General features: G+C 45.5%; 1 protein-coding gene across 2 annotated transcripts in view; it reads left to right on the top strand.

The window, feature by feature from the left end:
* REC114 (REC114 meiotic recombination protein) overlaps nucleotides 1–19550 on the top strand; it is a 186362-nt gene that overhangs the window by 138984 nt on the left and 27828 nt on the right. The window lies entirely within an intron of this gene.

Genomic DNA, 19550 nt, shown 5'->3' with positions numbered 1-19550 from the left:
AGTCTGGGACCCCTTGGGAGATAACAACCTGCTGGCTTAGGCCCGCTCCCGGGTGGCAGAGGGCAGGCCCAATCCCTAGGTGCCTGCCCCGCAGCCCCTGGTCGGGCTCAGAGCAGGGCCGATTGGGGAGTTGGGGCGCTGCCCCCTGTCATGCACAGAGCAGGGCGGATCAGGAGGTTTCGATGCCACCCTCAGTCACGCTCAGGGTAGGGCCGATTGGGTTGGGGCGCCGCCCCCTGTCACTCAAGGCAGGGTCGATGGGGAGGTTGCGGCGCCACCCCCTGTCATGCACAGAGCAGGGCGGATCAGGGGGTTGTGGCGCCACCCCTGTCACATACAGAGCTGGCCGATCAGGAGGTTGAGGCGCTGCCCCCTGTCACACACAGAGCAAGGCCCATCAGGGGAGTTGGGGCTCCATACCCTGTCACACACAGAGCAGGGTCGATCAGGGGGTTGGGGAGCTCCCCCCAGCAGGGCGGATCAGGAGGTTGAGATGCCACCCTCAGTCATGCTCAGGGTAGGGCAGATTGGGGGGTTGGGGAGTTGCCCCGTCACACTCAAGGCAGGGTCAATGGGGAGGTTGCGGCGCCACCCCCTGTCACGCACAGAGCAGGGCGGATCAGGGGGTTGGAGCGCCACCCCCTGTCACCCACAGTGCAGGGCTGATCAGGGAGTTGGGGCACTCCCCCCTGTCACACTCAGGGCAGGGCCGATGGGGAGGTTGCGGCTCCACCCCGTCACACACAGAGCAGGGCCCATGGGGGGGTTGGGGCGCCGCACCCTGTCACACACAGAGCAGGGCCGATCAGGGGTTTGGGAAGCTCCCCCCTATCAGGCACAGAGCAGGGCTGATCAGGGGGTTGGGGCGCCTTCCCCTGTCACGAACAGAGCAGGGCGAATAGGGAGGCTGTGGCCCTGTCCCCTGTCACACACAGAGCCGCAGGGCGATCAGGGGGGTTGGGCGCTGCCCCGTGTCACGCTGCTCCAGGGGCCAGGAGGCCTCGTGGCTCCGCTGATCCCAGTGCTGGGAGGCCTTGCGGCTCCGCTTGACACCGGTGTAGTGAGGCCTCGCTGCTCCGCTGAGCCCGGTGCTGGAAGGCCTTGCTGCTCCGCTTGACACTGGGTCAGTGCTGGGAGGCCTCGCGGCTCCGCTGATCCCAGTGCTGGGAGGCCTCGCGGCTCTGCTTGACACAGGGGCAGTGAGGCCTTGCTGCTCCGCTGATCTCGGTGCCGGGAGGCCTCGTGGCACCGCTGATCCCGGTTCTGGGAGGCATATTACCCTTTTACTATATAGGATAGAGGCCTGGTGCACGGGTGGGGGCCGGCTGGTTTACCCTGAATGGTGTCCTGGATCAGGGTGAGGGTCCCGCTTGGGTGCCTGGCCAGCCTGGGTGAGGGGATGATGGCTGTTTGCAGCTGGTCACACCCCCTTCAGGATGGGGGTCCCCACTGGGGTGCCTGGCCAGTCTGGGTGAGGGGCTGAGGGCCGTTTTCAGGCTGGCGGGTGACTGAATCTCCCAACCTCTCCTTTTTTTCTTTTTTTTTATTCTGGGATTTATTTACCTTCTATGGCTGTCACTGGAGCCGAGAGCTGGCTTTAGCTCTGAGGCTCGGCTCCAGCTCTGAGACCTCGGCTGCTGAAAGCAGGTTTCTGGGCTTTGTTTACCTTCTGTATTTGAAACTTTGTTGCAACTCCAGCTCTGAGATCCTGGCTGACTGAAAGCAGGTTTCTGGGGATTGTTTAGCTTCTATATTTGCAACATTGTTTCTTAGAGTGCAAGCTCAGAGCTGGGCTGTGGCAGGCGGAGAACCTTGGCTTCCTTCTTCACTGGAGCAAGCAAGCCTCCTGTTCGCTTCAGCTGCCTGGCTGCCGGCCGCCATCTTGGTTGGCAGTTAATTGGCATATCTCGCTGATTAGCCAATGGGAAGGGTAGCAAAGTTACAGTTAATTACCATGTTTCTCTATTATTAGATAGGATTAGAGGCCCGGTGCACGAGATTTGTGCACTGGGTGGTGTCCCTCAGCCCAGCCTGCACCCTCTCCAATCTGGGACCCCTCGGGTGATGTCCAACTGCCGGTGTAGGCCTGATCCCTGTGGACATCCCTCTCACAATCCAGGACTGCTGGCTCCCAACCGCCCACCTGCCTGCCTGTCTGATTGCCCCTAACTGCTTCTGCCTGCCAGCCTGATCATCCCCTAACCACTCCCCTGCCAGCCTGATCAATGCCTAAGTGCTCCCCTGCTGGCCTGGTTGCCCCTAACTGCCCTCCCCTGCAGGCCTGGTCACCCCCAACTGCCCTCCCCTGCCGGCCATCTTGTGGTGGCCATCTTTTGATCACATGGGGGCAGCCATCTTGTGCGAAGGTATGATGGTCAATTTGCATATTACATCTTTATTATATAGGATAAGTATCTTTTGGGAAGATATTCTGAGATATGCAAGTTTTTTTTTTTATTATAATCATGTCCACTAATTTTAGCATCCATTGATGAGTCACGCATGCAACAACTATTGCTCTGGTGTTTCCCAAATGGTGATTTTCTATTTCTATTATTCTTTTTGCATTTATTGATTGGAGTTGTACTGTAAAAAAGGGATACCTCTTTTCCTTCATTTACTTTTACATTCATTTATTTGATGACTAGTGGCCTGGTGCATGAAATTCGTGCACGGGGGAGGGTGTGTTCCTCAGTCCGGCCTGCACCCTCTCCAATCTGGGACCCCTCTCATAATCCAGGACTGCTGGCTCCTAACCACTCACCTGCCTGCCTGCCTGCCTGATTGCCCCTAACCACTCTGACTGCTGGCCTGCTCAGCCCCAACTGCCCCCCGCCGCTGGCCTGCTTGCCTCCAAATACCCCCCGGCCAGCCTGATCACCCCCAACTGCCTCCTGCTGGCCTGCTCACTCCAAACTGACTCCCCGCTGTCCTGATCACCTCCAACTGACCCCCACTGATGGCCTGCTTGCCCCCAACTGGCCCCCCTGCTGGTCTGCTTATCCCCAGTGCCCCCCCCCACCAGCCTGATCACCCACAACTGCCCTCCCCTCTTGGCCTCTAACTGCCTCTACCTCGGCCCCACCACCATGGCTTTGTCCAGAAGAATGTCTGGAAGGTCTCCTGGAAGGTCTCCCAGTCTAATTAGCATATTACGCTTTTATTAGTAAAGATAGAGGCCTGGTGCACGGGTTGGGGGTGGCTGGTTTGCCCTGAAAAGTGTCCCGGATCAGGGTGGGTGTTCCCTTGGGGCGTGGGGCAGCCTGGGCGAGGGGCCTGTGGTGGTTTGCAGGCCGGCCATGTCCCCATGGGCTGAGGGTCCCCGCTGGGAGGCGTGGCCAGCCTGGGTGAGGGGCTGATGGCTATTTGCAGGCTGGCCACACCCCCTTCAGGAAGGGGGTCCCGCTGGGGTGCCTAGCCAGTCTTGGTGAGGGGCTGATGGCTGTCTTAGGCTGGCCAAGCCCCACAGTGGAGACCCTCACCTCATAAGGGTGTGGCCAGCCTGGGTGAGGGGCTGATGGCTGTTTGCAGGCTGGCCACACCCCCTTCAGGGTGGGGGTCCGGCCATCCTGGGTGAGGGGCTGATGGCTGTTTGTAGGCTGGCCACGGCCCCGGGCAACCCAGGCTCCCAGACCCTTCTTGAGCGGAGGCCACGGTGGCTGGAAGCAGGTATCTGGGATTTATTTATCTTCTATAATTGAAACTTTGTAGCCTTGAGCGGAGCCCACAGCTGGCCAGGTAGGGCGGGAAGCTTGGCTTCCTCCATCACCAGGGGCAACCCAAGCCTCCTGTTCGCTCCAGCTCTGTGGCTGCCACCATCTTTGTTGGGTTTGTTTGCATACTTGCTCCTGATTGACTGGTGGGCGTGGCTTGAGGGCGTGGTTTGTGAGTGTAGCGGAGGTATGGTCAATTTGCATGTTTCTCTTTTATTAGATATCAGCATGATAATGAATATTCACTTTATTCTGTGGATTATCATCCATGGTTATTATTATTTACTAGAGGTCCAGTGCACAAAATTCATGCACAGGTGGGGTCCCTCCACCTGGCCAGCAATTGGGGCTGATCAGGGCCATCTCGCCCAGTCCTGATCATGGCCGGTGGCCGGGGAGGGGCCATGGGAGGGCTCCAGGGCGTGTCCAGCCCCGTTTTGCTCAGACCCAATTGGCTGGACCCCAGTAGCAAGCTAACCTACTGGTCGGAGCATCTGCCCCCTGGTGGTCAGTGCACATCATAGTTACTGGTCGGTCAACCACTCAGTTGGACTCTTAGCATATTAGGCTTTTAAATGTATAGACTAGAATCCCAGTGCACAAATTCATGCACGGTTGGGGTCCCAAGGGGTTGTGGAGCCTGGGGTGTGATCAGCCTTCTGGGCAGGCGGTGGAATGCCCTTGCCAGCCTGGGATCCAGATCCATCCCGCTGACATTCATACCGGTTGTCGGGAGCCACCTGGCAGCCACTTTTATATTGTTTCTCCCTTGCAGAGCCTCTAGGAAGGGTAAGTGGCTGCGGTGCCCGAGGCCGACTTCCAGGAGGCTGGTGGCGCTTTTGGGATCGTGCCAGCGGCACTGATCCATCAGTGCCTGGCCCATTCTCTGGAGATTGGACCTGCAGGACTACTGAGGGAGGTAGTGGCTGCCACAGGGCTGGTGAGCCACCAGGATGGGTCGGTCAGCTGAGCGGAGCTCCCACTGTGGGAGTGTACTGATCATCAGGGGGCAGCTCCTGCATTGAATGTCAACCCCCTGGTGGTCAGTGCGCATCATAGCAACTGGTTGTTCCCATCGTTACGGTCATTTCGGCCACTTAGGCTTTTATATATATAGATTTTAACTCACAGCGTGGAATGCTCGGCAAGCACTTTCCCTCCAGCCCCTGGTCTTGGAGACCTCATGTCCTTCCAAGGCTCTGTTCACCCTCTTCAGCTGCCACACGGAGTAAATTGCACCATGTGTGTGGTAACCCTTTGCAGGCTCCATGGGAGTGTCTTTACTTCACTGCAGTTCTGATTACCCCAACATAAGGAGAGACACCTTCATTATCAGGTAACATTATTGTGGTAAGACCTCTGCTCAGCCTACTGCCGCAGTTTTAAATAGACCATGGGTCACCCTAGATCAGCGGTTCTCAACCTGTGGGTCGCGACCCTTTTGGGGGTCAAACGACCCTTTCACAGGGGTCGCCTAAGACCATCGGAAAACACATATTGAATATATAATTACATATTGTTTTTGTGATTAATCACTATGCTTTAATTATGTTCAATTTGTAACAATGAAAATGCATCCTGCACATCAGATATTTACATTACGATTCATAACAGTAGCAAAATTACAGTTATGAAGTAGCAACGAAAATAATTTTATGGTTAGGGGTCACCACAACATGAGGGACTGTATTAAAGGGTCGCGGCATTAGGAAGGTTGAGAACCACTGCCCTAGATGGTTTGGCTCAATGAATAAAGCCACGGCCTGCAGACTGAAGGATCCTGGGTTCAATTTTGGTCAAGGGCATATTCCTGGGTGCAGGCTCAATCCCCAGTAGGGGGCGTGCGGAAGGCAGCAGATCGATTCTCTCTCATCATTGATGTTTATATCTCTCCCTATGCCTTTATCTCTGAAATCAATAAAAATATATTAACAAAAATAAAAATAAATAGGCCATGAATCAAACGTCACTGCTCTCCATCCATCCAGTCCCCTCACACACTCTTTTGTCTTCGCTCCCCCAGCGCGCCCCCCCCCCCCCCCCCGCCACACACACACACACACACTGCTGGGATCTGTAAAATGGGGTCAGGATTTCTACTTCAACCAAGGGCAACGCTTCCACATGGCCTTCCTTCCTTGCCCATCTCTGTCCCCAGTCCTGTGGGGTCTATCCCTCCCTCCCCTCTGTGTAACTTGGTGGGCCCTGCTCTGCCCCCCGCTTCCTGTGACCTTCTGTCTGCAGCCTCCCCCTTTCTCCTCCGGGGTTGGAGCTCCCAAAAGGCTGTGCAGGGTGGGGCGGGGCAGGGCTGTGCGGGATGGGGCTGTGTGGGTGGGGCTGTGTGAGGAGAACTGGGGTGACTGGTCACAGGGAGGAGGAGGAAGGGACGTGGAGCCTGTCCCATGTGAGAGGCACTGGGCTTCTCGGCTGCCCCCACCCAGCAGCTTTTCTAGGCCCCTGCGTAACTGTCACCCTCTATCCTTCGCTGCCTCCCACTTCCTTTCAAGTTTTAGACTTGGTTTCTTCGACTCAGCCCAGTCCCCCTCTCTGCTGTGTCACTGGGATCCTGAGGCCACCCCTTGGCCTCAGGCAAGCGCGCCTGGCCCATCCCTCCATAATGGTGCTATCCACTCTCCTGAAGTAGTTAGTGAAACTTAACAAATAAAAAGAAGCAGCTTTGAAGATTATAAATTGTGCACTGAGAATGCCACAGGCTGCAGAGGGCTGCGCAGTCCATGGCTCTCAGATCACGCGTAACAGCCTCTGCTGCCACGTGGTCCCTCCTGGCTCCTGCCCCCACCCCGGCCTGCCTCTGTCAGGGGCTTGGGCCAAACCCTGGGAGCTTTCTGATGGCTCTCGTCTCACACCTCACTTTCCAGTCCAGCCCACCAGAGCCCACAGCAAGCTAACCTACTGGTTGGAGCATCTGCTTCCTGGTGGTCAGTGTGTGTCATAGTGACTGGTCCAGCAGTCAAACTCCCAGGGAAACTCTGGTTGAGGGGACAATTTACATATTAGGCTTTTATTTTATAGGATTTTGCCACTAACACCATTTTATGAGTTAGAATGTCAGGGTTCTTTAACTTCCCTGTCTGCCATGAAAATTTTTTAAAAATATATTTTATTGATTTTTTTTACAGAGAGGAAGGGAGAGGGATAGAGAGTTAGAAACATCGATGAGAGAGATACATCTGTCAGCTGCCTCCTGCACACCCCCTACTGGGAATATGCCCGCAACCAAGGTACATGCCCTTGACCAGAATGGAACCTGGGACCCTTCAGTCCACAGGCCAACGCTCTATCCACTGAGCCAAACCAGTTAGGGCCATGAAATTTAACTTTAGACAAAATATTCAACTTTTCTAGCCCTCAATTCCCTCAGTAGTAAAATAGAAATAGTATAGTCCTGCTGTGTGTAAAATAGATTTGCAAACTATAAAATGTGATATAAAAGGTAACATTGTCATTATTTTGTTGTTAAATGCCTGTGGGTAGTCACAGAACAGTGGCTTTTTTATTTTTTTAGGAGAAAGTTTAAGATTTAATTCTTTTCAATTATTTACTTATTTCTATGGGGAAGACCAAGAATGGAGGTGGAGAGAAAAAATTGTATGGAGATCAGAGGCAGAAGAAGCCAAAAGTAAATCACAGAAATACAGAGCAGCATACATTCTCACATTCTGCTGTCTGCAATAAATATTTTATAAATTTCCTAGAATATTATGCATAGTAAATAAATTTCTCTCACTATTCATTTTGAAAACTCCCTTGTTTTATGTAACAAAAAAATGTTGCTAAGTTAAATGTGGCTTATAAAAACAACATTAATTTAATTTTTTCCTGCACCTTAAACTGTTGTTTGGTTTGAAAATGTTATATATCTGGTGTAATTTATTAAGGATATGAAAAGCACACAAAACTATACCAGTAAGGTGTTGTCAATGTTATTACTTTTGGCTTTTTGTCCAATTTTCTTTGTCTTTTGTGACAATGCTGTGTGCAGAAGTCCTTGATGTGACTTTCTCTTATTAAGTTTCTAAATCAATACACTGCTCAGGATCATTTGTTCCTCCATCCTGTTTGCTCTGGGTATTTGGAGGATCTATTGAATACTAAATTTGTGATTTAAGATTTTTTTTCTTTTGTGGATAAAGCTTTTATACTCTTACAACAATCAGGAAAAAAAAATAGTAGTCTAAGCTGCTAAGTAGGTCGACCTGCCTGAGAATGATGAGGTGGCAAATTCTAATGAGATTTCCTGACTTCAGCAGTTACTAGTGATGGGAACAGGGAATAGAAATAGCAATATTTGAACTGCAAATAGATAGTCAAGGAAGAATAAATGAGTTTCTACTTTGTCCAACATTTGTAACTGAGGAAACAGATTTTATTCCACCGTGTGCTTTTCCTACTTTGCATTAATGAATGTAGCGAAATAAAGGCATGAAGCCAGAATGAAATAAAGAACAGATACAGTAAGTAATTATATTAATGGATGTAGGCCAGTGATGGTGAACCTATGACACGCGTGTCAGAGGTGACAAGCGAACTCATTTTTTTGGTTGGTTTTTCTTTGTTAAATGGCATTTAAATATCTACACTAATAAAAGAGAAACATGGTAATTGGCGTACGACCGCTACCCTTCCCATTGGCTAATCAGTGTATCCTTATGCAAATTAACTGTCAGCCAAGATGGCGGCCGGCAGCCATGCACTGAAGCGAGCAGGGAGGCTTGCTTCCTCCAGGGACTGCAGACTCCAACGTTCCCCGCCTCACTTGCCAGCCTCTCAACTGCAACTCTAAGCAACTATTACTATGTTGCAAATAAGAAGCTAAACAAAACCAGCTTTCAGTCAGCCCCGGACCGCAACATTGTATCCATGTTTTCAGCAGCGAGGCCTCAGAGCTAAAGCTGGCCCAGAATAAAAAAAAAGAAAGAAAACAAGGAGCGGTTGGAAGCTTTTAGTCAACTGCCAGCAGGAAAGCAGCCCTCAGCCCCTCAGCCAGGCTGGCCAGGCACCCCAGTGGGGACCCCCACCCTGATCCAGGACACCCTTCAGGGCAAACCAGCCAGCCCCCACCCGTTCACCAGGCCTCTATCCTATATAGTAAAAGGGTAATATGCCTCCCAGCACTGGGATCAGTGGAGCAGCGAGGCTCCCGGCACCGGGATCAGCGTGACAGGAGGCAGCGCCCCAACCCCCTGATCAGCCCTGCTCTGTGCCTGATAGGGGGGAGCTCCCCAATCCCCCGATTGCCCTGCAGCTCTGTGTGTGACAGGAGGCAGCGCACCAACCCCCTGATCGGCCCTGCTCTGTGAGTGACAGGGAGCAGCTCCTCAACCCCCCTGATGGACCCTGCTCTGTTAGTGACAGGGGGCAGCGCCCCAACCCCCTCATCGGCCCTGCTCTGTGAGTGACAGGGGGCAACGCCCCAACCCCCTCATCGGCCCTGCCTTGTGTGTAACAGGGGGCGGTGCCCCACCCCCCAGTCAGTCTACCCTGAGCGGTGCCCCAACTCCCCAATCGGCCCTGCTCTGAGCCTGACCAGGGGCTGCACTTAGGGATTGGGCCTGCCCTCTGCCACCCGGGAGCAGGCCTAAGCCAGCAGGTCGTTATCTCCCGAGGGGTCCCAGACTGTGAGAGGGCACAGGCCAGGCTGGGGGACACCCCGCCCCCTGCCCCCGAGTGCACAAATTTTTGTGCACCGGGCCTCTAGTATAAAATAAATATCAAAAATATAAGTCTTTGACTTGATTTGGAAATTATTCCCCAAGTCCATTAGCGTTAATAAATGGGGTCCCTCCCTTTCTCTAGGAAAAAAATATATATATAGGTCTTTGTTTTACTATGGTTGCAAATATCAAAAAATTTCTATATGTGACACAGCACCAGAGTTAAGTTAGGGTTTTTCAAAATGCTGACACGCCGAGCCCAAAAGGTTCGCCATCACTGATGTAGGCTATTTCAGTTAGTGTGCTGTGTTCTCTTATACAGTAAAAGAATAGAAATAGACTTGCCTCATTTATATATATATATACCTAATATGCTGTCCCCTCGGGAGTTCGACTGGGAGACCGGGAGTTTGATCGCTCAGTATGACATGCACCGACCACCAGGGGGTGGCACGGAATGAAGGGAGGCCCCAGCCGGCAGCCAGGGAAGGGAGGCCCCAACTGGCAGCTGGAAGGCCCCGATCGGTCCTGATCGCCGGCCAGGTCTAGGGACCCTACCCATGCACGAATTTGGTGCACAGGGCCTCTAGTATGTTTATAAAAGCTAACACAAGATATTGAAGCTATCAAAAATTGCTGTTTTATGCCAGTTATATTTGGATGGATGTATTGTAAAATCCACAAACACATCCAAATCAATAATATATGCTGTGAACTCCAAGCATTTGGGTTTAGCTTAGCTTTGGTTTTAGCTTAAAATTTCATCTTTTTTTGTTGGTCTTTAGCTGTTGACTTATTTACACAATGGCACTCAACTAACTTTCCACCTTGTCACTGCTGTTCTAAGCTGTACTTAAGATTCTCCAGCTAACAGTGAGGACATTGGACTCTCAGGGGATACCTTCCAAGGAGTTAGCACTTCTAAGACAATTACTCAGAATCCTTTTTAAAAAAAATTATTTTTGACACTATTATAGATGTCCTTCATTTTCCTCTCCTTTACCCACCTCCTCCCAGGCCCTGTTCCCTATCCTCCTACCCCCCACTTTCTGGCCATCACCATATTGTTTCTGTGTCCATGGGCTATGCATATATGTCCTTTGGCTAATCCCTTCACCTTCTTTCATCCAGTGCCCCCAAATCCCCCTCCTGTCTGATCTCTGTCAGTATGTTCCCTGCATCCATGCCTCTGTTTCTGTTCTGTTCATTAGTTTATTTTGTTCATTAGATTCCACATATAAGTGAGATCATGTGTCTTTCTCTGACTGGCTTATTTTGCTTAGCATAATAATCTCCAGGTCCATCCAGGCTGTTGCAAAAGATAAGAGTTCCTTCTTTTTTACAGCCATGTAGTTTTCCATTGTATAAATATACCACAGCTTTTTTATCCATTCATCTATTGATGGGCATATGGGCTGTTTACAGATCTTGGCTATTGTAAATAATGCTACTATGAACATAGGAGTGCATATATTCTTTATGATTGGTATTTCAGGATTATTAGGATATGTTCCCAGAAGTGGGATCACTGGGTCAAATGGCAGTTCCATTTTTAATTTTTAGAGGAAACTCCATACTGTTTTCCATAAGGCTGCACCAGTCTGCATTCCCATCAGCAGTATACTAGAGTTCCCTATTCTCCACATCCTCAGTAAGATTTGTCATTTATTGATTTGTTGATGGTAGCCATTCTGAAAGGCGTGAGGTGATACCTCATTTTAATTTGCATTTCTCTGATGATTAGTGACACTGAGCATTTTTTCATATGTCTATTGGCCTTCTGTATGTGGTCTTTGGAGAAGTGCCTACTCAGGTCCTTTGCCCAATTTTTATTGGGTTGTGTGTCTTCCTGATGTTGAATTGTATAAGTTCTTTATATATTTTGGACATTAACCCCTTATCAGATGTATCAGCAAATATGTTCTCCCATACAGTAGATCCCTTTTCATTTTGGTGATGGTTTCCTTGGCTGTGCACCAACTTTTTATTTTGATGTAGTCCCATTTGTTTATTTTTCTCCTTTGTTTTTCTTGTCCTAGGAGATATATCAGCAAAAAATTGTTATGAGAGATGTCTGAGATTTTACTGCCTATGTTTTCTTCTAGGAATTTTATGATTTATCAACTTACACTTAAATCTTTTATCCATTTTGAGTTTATTCTTGTGTATGTTATAAGTTGGTGGTCTGGTTTAATTTTTTTCCATGTACCTGTCCAATTTTCCCAACACCATTTATTGAAGAGACTGTCTTTACCCCATTGTATGTTCTTTCCTCCTTTGTCCAATATTAATTGACTATAAAAACATGGCTTATTTCTGGGTTTTCTGTTCTGTTCTATTGATCTATATGCGTGTTCTTATGCCAGTACCAGAGTGCTTTGGTTGCAATGGCCTTTTTAAAAAATATATATTTTTTATTGATTTTTCACAGAAAGGAAGGGAGAGGGATAGAGAGTTAGAAACATCAATGAGAGAGAAACATTGATCAGCTGCCTCCTGCACACCCCCCAATGGGGATGTGCCCGCAATCAAGGTACATGCCCTTGGCCGGAATCGAACCTGGGACCCTTCAGTCCGTAGGCCGACGCTCTATCCACTGAGCAAAACCAGTCAGGGCTGCAGTGGCCTTGTAGTATAGTTTGATATCAGGTATTGTGCTATATCCAACTTTGTTCTTCTTTCTCAAGATTGCTGTGGCTATTTGGGTCTTGTTTAGTTCTATATAAACTTTTGGAATATTTGTTCTAGATATGTGAAATATGTCTTGGTATTTTACTAAGAATTGCATTGAATCTATATTTGGACAAATTAATGGTGTTAATTCTCCCAATCCATGAACATGGTATATGCTTCCACTTGTTTGCATCTTTCTTGATTTCTTTCTTTAATGTCCTATAATTTTCTGAGTGCAGGTCTTTTACATCCTTGGTTAAATTTATTTCTAGGTATTTTATTATTTTTGTTGCACTAGTAAATGGAATTGTTTTATTAGTTTCTCTTTCTGATAGTTCATTAGTGGCGCATAAAACTTCCACCAATTTCTGAATATTAATTTTGTATCCTGCTACTTTGCCAAATTCATTTACTAGATCTAGTAGTCATTTGGTGAATTCTTTCAGATATTTAAGTAAGAAACAATACCAATCTTGCACAAATTCTTGCAGACAACAGAAAAAAAGAAGGGAATAGTTCCTAACTCTCTTTATAAAAAATTATAAGACTAATTTACAAGAAAGAAAGATTATAGACCAGTCTCTCTTATTGATCTTTTTTATGGATGTAAAAATCTTTAATATAATGTGAGCAAATTGGATGTGTAGAAAAAATAATTTGTTACAACCAAGTGGGTTTATTTCAAGTGTGTGAGGTTAGCTTAAAAATAAATCAATGTATTTTACCACACCAATATTAAAAAGGAACTATGGAGTCATTTTAATAGATACAGAAATTTTACCTGCTCATAAAAGGCCCTATTCAGCAAATCTACCAATCTCTCCAGCCTCTTCTTGCATTGTCATATGTGCACACATTCCTTCATCCGTATATGGAGTAATTTACGCTTTCTGAGTCATGTGTTATTTCTTGCCTCTCTGCCTTCACACCTCCTTCTTTATCCAATAACTTAGACTTGTCCTTCAAAATACTGTGAACAAACTGATGGTTGCCAGAGGGTTTATGGTTTGTATTTTTTGTGCCTATGTAAGAAGTCTTTGCCTACCCCAAGGTTGAAAAGGTTGAAAAGGTAAAGGGGAATACATGGTACAAACTTTCAATAAAAAATAAAGTCATATGGATGTAAAGTACACCACAGGGGATATAGTCAATAATATCACAATAACTTTGTTTGGTGACAGATAGTTAGTAGACTTATTATGGTGATTACATGTAAGGTATATGAAGGCTGTGTTATGCACCTGAAATGAATATAATAGTGTATGTCACCTATATCTTAATTTTTTTAAAAGTCAGTCTAGGATTCTGGGAAATGTTGGCAGCACAGCTGTCCCTCCCCCTTTATGTGTACAATAAAAGGCATATGGGTAGAACATTTTTATTACTCTCAAAAGGATGTGCCTTCTCTGTAAATATCCCCACACCTAGCCTGAGACAACTACTGATCTCTCTGTGTTTTATTAGTCTAGACCAGGGGTGGGCAAACTTTTTGACTCGAGGGCCACAATGGGTTCTTAAACTGGACCAGAGGGCCGGAACAAAAGCATGGAAGGAATGTTTGTGTGAACTAATATAAATTCAAAGTAAACATCATTACATAAAAGGGTACGGTCTTTTTTTTTTTTTAGTTTTATTCATTTCAAACGGGCCGGATCCGGCCCGCGGGCTGTAGTTTGCCCACGGCTGGTCTAGATTAAATTTTTATTTTCTACAGTTTTATATGATCAGAATCATATAGTATGAACTACTATGTGTCTGGCTTCTTTCACTCAATATATTTTTTAGATTCACCAGTGTTGCTTGCATCTGTAGCTCATTCTTTCTTGTTGCTGCATTGTATTCCAGTTATGAATACTCCACATATCCAATTACATGTTCATGGACATTTGAGTTGTTTCTAGTTTGAGGCTATTATAACTAAAGCTGTTGTGAACATTAGTGTACAGGTTTTTATGAGGACATATATTTCCATTTCCCCTGGGTAAATTCCTAAGAGTGAAATTGCTGGGTAGTAAGAAACTGCCAAACTGTTTTTTTGAAAGTGTACAATTGTGCACAACAATGTGTGAATATTCCAGTTGCCCCATATCATTGGTAACACTTGTTATTGTCAGTCTTTAATTTTAGCCATTCTAATGGTATATCATTGTGATTTTAAGTTATGTTTCTCTGATAATGAACAATGTTTAATATCTTTAATGTGTTTATTGGCTATTAGTGTATCTTCCTTTGTGAAGTATCTGTTCAGATCTTTTGCCTATTGAGTTGTCTGTAAGAGGATTCAAGTCCTTTGTCAGATATGTGTATTGTGAATATTTTCTCCCAATCTTCAGCTTACTTTTTTGGCTTCTTAACATTGCATTTAGGAGAGCTAAGAATATTCAAAAGTCCATTTTATGAAATGTTTCTTTTATGGTTTGTATTTTTTGCATCCTATAATAATTTTAGCTAGTACATTTAGGCCTATGGTTTATTTTTAGTTAATTTTTGTGTATGCTGTGGGGTCAAGGTTTATTTTTTCTCCATAATGGATAATTCAGTTTTTCTAACATCATTTGTTGAAAGACTATACTTTCTTTATTGAATTAGTGTGGCACTTTTATTTGAAACTAATTGTCCATGTATGTGAGGGTCTGTTTCTGAACTTCGTTATACGTGGATCTGCTGGTGTCAGTTGTAGGACCTGGCATGGACCCTGGTACATAATAAATATTTTTTGGAACAAATTGTAACTTCATAGCATATCATGTAGTCCTTATGTGTTAATATTATTCATTAAATTTTTTATGTTAATCCTTCCAAACAGCCTGTGCTTCACTTTGAAATGAAACTGCTTATATATCTCTTATAAGTCAGGACAATTATAACTCCAAAATAAAGTAAATTATTGAATGGACATGTTAGTTTGAGTCATCTCAATCTGAAGTAGGTTGTTATATATTTATATTCATGCTAAGTATGGAGTAAGTCCTTCTGAGTAAGAGAATTATTTTGTCTTCAAGCACAATATTGTGTATTTCTGAATGTAGTAGAAGTATCCATATTCAAATCTAAGGTCAAAATCAGCTACAAACTAATTTTTTATTGTCTATATTATTGCTCCCTTTTATTAGCTTAATAAATAACAATTGGTTGTGATTATTGAAAATTTAATTTTAAAATACCCCAATTCTTTTGCTCTCTTTCTTCTCTGCACCTTATCTTCATATTCTGTAGCAGATCATTTATTGGGGATATTTTTTTTCCTGTTTTCAGTGTAATTTGAACCTCACAAACCCTGAGCTCCAGGGAAAGTGAGTCAGAAGCAGAATCCTGAAGCTTAAGCCAGGATCCAATTTTGAAATAAATCACTTGGCACCTAAACACCTCACATTCATCAAGAAGCCTTTTGGTATCTGAGCTTGGAGACCATGTGGATTGTCAAGTGATTAGTCATCAAGTTATTTTTGTAACCATATTCTCTTATGCTGTGTCCTCTGAATCAGGGTGTTTGTAGCAGGTATGAGCACTTGATCATATCCATAAAAGTAAATTGCTATATTTTTTTCAGAGCACTTTGGATCGTATCTGGCATGGTTTTAAAGCTAATTAATTACCTAGCTAAGTGCCAGTGATCCACATGATGCCCTCCTGGTTTGCTCAGACTGGTGAGTGAAGTCAGAGCTGAGAGGTGTCTGAAGCATTAAAGAAACTAGCTCAATGACAGAATCTACAGCAAGAAAAATTGGGCTGGATGAGGGTGAGGGCACAGGTAGTTTTTACCACCATCCTTGGATGTCAGGTTGTCTACATCTAATCTCTGCATCCATTATTTTTCTCCCTTTAAAAAATATATATGTATTTTACTTATTTTTTAGAGAGAGAGGATGAGAGAAAGAGAAACATCGATGTGAGAGGGAAACATTGATCAGTTGCCTCATGCACCAGGGATTGAACCCACAAACGGTGTATGTGCCCTGCCCAGAATTGAACCAGCGACCTCTCGGTGCACAGGGCAACACTCAACCAACTGAACCACACCAGCCAGGGCTCTCCCTTCTTTTAATGGCTTCCTTTGTTTATCTTTATTAATTATTTATGAAAACAAGAGCCAGGGAGAACATGGGTAACTAAAATGTAGAATTGAACTTTATAATTCAAAAATTTAAAAACCAGAAGCTTGAGGGTCTCTTTATTTAAGCATGTGGTGTGGCATCTCAACTTGGAATCATGTGGCATTCTGGCCATTGTGCCAGAGGTGGACAGCATAAGAAGACAGGTCAGTGTGTGATTGGAGAAAACAGGGGTAGGGGTGTCAGACATTGACATTCTTTTGTTATTCAACAGACGTGAAAGGTACAAAAATGAAAACACAGTTCTTGCTCTTGTGGAGTTTGCAATAAAGAAGGACCTGAAAAGAGGGGTGGAGTGACAGACACACACACAGAGACATTGTAGTATATACATCTCCTGGCTGCTGAATTCAATGCAGACTTTTCAGCCCTCAGTTTTACTCCATCCCCTGAGTCCCCTGACATTACTGACCATTCTCTACTTGAAAGTCTCACCCTTCTTAGCTTCCACATGTCCTGGACATGATTTCCTGGTATTGGCTTCTAGTCTTTTGTCTGATGATCATTTGGTATTCCCTAGAAATGGGAATTAGTATGCCCTCTTTTCCTTCCCAACCATTTTTCCACCCCAGCACTTCCAAAGAATATGACAGATTCTCATCAGTTAACGGTGGCTTCTTATAGCAGTGATTTTTGACTGGATGGGGAGCCAGTATCCTAAGCACCAAGGGGACAAGCTCCTGGGCATTCTGATGCATTCTTCCCTTGGGCAGATTTTGTGCCTGTTTTCACCCCCTGGGCAGGAACTCATGATGGTCAGTGAGGGTTTAAGTAGTGGCAGGCACAGCATTTTGTTGGGAGCACATAGCAGGTGACTTAACTAATTCAGGAAAGGCTGAAGAAAAGAGCCAGTAGGTGAGATAAACTGAATTCACCAGATGGATAAGCCTTAAAGAAGATTCAACGAAATGGATTTTTAAAGATAGGAAAAGCAGTTATTAAAATCCAGGAATATATGAATGAGAAGTGGTTAGGTACACAGACTTCTTTACTAAATCCCAAAACATTAGAATGAAAAAATGCTTTCTGAATCCTAAACACAATGAGTATATATCAAATAAAAGTAAGATGTTCTACATCATTCGATAGGCAATAAATTGGTGGACCACATTGCCCCCAAGAAATGATGCTGGCATGAAATACTGTTAATTTTAACAGAGTTTTATTCTTTAGTTCATTTACTCAACAAAACATGAATCATCTTCTAGTATCAGATACCACACACACATAGTAGTGAGAAAAACAGACATAGCCCCTGCCTGCATGGGGCTTATAGTCTAGCGAAAAAACAGATGTAAAGTAAATAACCACTATGGACAGAGGGAGGGAGCAGGGGAAGGCGAAAGAGGGGGGGGAGGGAGAGAGAGAGAAAGAGAGAGAGAGAGAGGGAGAGAGACTATAAAAGAAAAAAGTCAAGTTCTATGAGAAAGTGTACAGGGTGACCTAATTGAGATTAGGGGTGAAATGAACAATGATTAGAGGCTAACTAAGCAAAAAGCCAGGGGGTTGAGGCAGAGAGAAGAGATGTATGAAGTCTAAGGCAAAATGGCTTGGACAAACTGATGAAGAAGAACCATAAAATGGCTCAAATACGAGGTGCTGTCAGGAAGGAAGGCCACAGCTGTTCCTACATGGCCACTGTACAGTCTTGATCTAAGTGGCTACTGGGGCTGAGCTGGTAGCATTTGCTAAACATTGTGATGGTTGCTGGGGATTCGAGGGGTGATAAGACATGTTCTAGAACCTGCCTAGGGATTCCTCCTCATTATAATCAGGGAGGAAAACATGTAACTAGTTATAATAGAGCATGATAAGTACAACAGGTCTCGTGAGAACATAGACTTATGAGGGGTCGGCCGACTTTGCCTTGTGAAGAATGGTTGAGATAAAGCTGAGTTTCGAAAGATGAGTGAAAAAGGAAGGGCATTTCAGGAACAAGCTGTACAACAGTGGTTCCCAAACTTATTTGGCCTACCGCCCCCTTTCCAGAAAAAAATATTACTCAGCGTCCCCTGGAAATTAATTTTTTTAAAATTTTAATAGCAATTAAACAGAAAGATATATGTATTAATGTTTCTACCTTTTTCGTAAAATATAGTAAAGAAAGGTGTAAATTAGAAACATTGAAGTTTGAAATTATGAAACTATTTATTGAACTCAGAATAGAAAGGTAATACAAAAAAAGTTAAAACAAATGCACCTGTGGCCATCACCGCCCCCCTGGATCGCTGCAGCGCCCACCAGGGGGCGGTAGCGCCCACTTTGGGAATCACTGCTGTACCATGAAATCAATGTGAGAGGAGCATGACATGTTTGCAGAACTACAGGGAGTTCAGTATGGCTCTAGTCTAGTCTCTTTGTTTGTATGAGAGCTGAAGGAAATCACTCATTAAAGGCAGAAGCCAATGATAGAGAGGGATGTGGGCTTCATCCTGTGGGTGTTTCTGGTGGCAGGGTGGGGGTGGGATGGGTGTGGAGAAGGGATGACTACATTGAAAGGGAGTGACTATGTCAGATTTTTATTTCACAAAGATCCTCTGGCGGTAGATTGAGAAATTGGGCCTGGAGGATTGGGGACCTGTTAGGAAGATATTGTAGTAATTGTGGGGAGAAGTGGTGGCACCCTGATGTGGCCATGACTGTAAATGGGGAGAAGGGTCAGGTGAAAAATCTGTTTGAGGATAGAAGTCCTTGGGGATTGATTGGTATTGGGGGAGGAGTGAGGAAAAAAGAAGCAAGCATGATCACTTGGGTGACTGGCTGGTGTGTGATGCCACTCACTGAGGCAACAACATGCAGAAGTGGTAACGTGTGTGGAGAAACACTGTCACATTCCAATCGGGCAAGTTTACATGGAGAGATCTGTTTTATCGCTGAGTGAAGAAGTGCCAAAGGACCCAAATGGACTAGACATGGGGAGAGGTAAGATCAGGCCAGGGCCAAGAGCTGTCATTTCTTTTACTTTTTAATAAATGTTTAATTTAGAATAGTTTTAGATTTACCGAAAAGTTTTAAAGATAGTACAGAGTTCCCATAGTCTTAGCATTTCTTTAGGTCTTGCTTCAACCTCTTCTCTGAGTTTGTGTCATATTGGATTGGGTATCCTTGTTCGTACAAATATCCCTGTACACATGCACATGGTTCAAAAAATCAAAGCAATGTAAAAAGGCATATAGTAAAACCTCTTACTCCCACCCCTGTCCCCATCTGTACTGTTAACACCCACTCCCTACAGATGACTATTTTTATTAGTCTCTTGTGTACTGATCCATTTTTTAATGTAAATGCAAGAAAATGATGAGAATACAATCACGTGCTGCTTAGCTAACAGGATATGTTCTGAGAAAGGCATCATTGGGCAATTTCATTATGTGAAC

This window comes from Myotis yumanensis, unplaced genomic scaffold (genome assembly GCF_028538775.1).
Source record: "Myotis yumanensis isolate MYYU_CA2020_CCGP unplaced genomic scaffold, mMyoYum1.0.hap1 SCAF_1, whole genome shotgun sequence".
NCBI classification, from domain to species: Eukaryota; Metazoa; Chordata; class Mammalia; order Chiroptera; family Vespertilionidae; genus Myotis; species Myotis yumanensis.
This window is presented reverse-complemented; position numbering and strand designations above follow the sequence as displayed.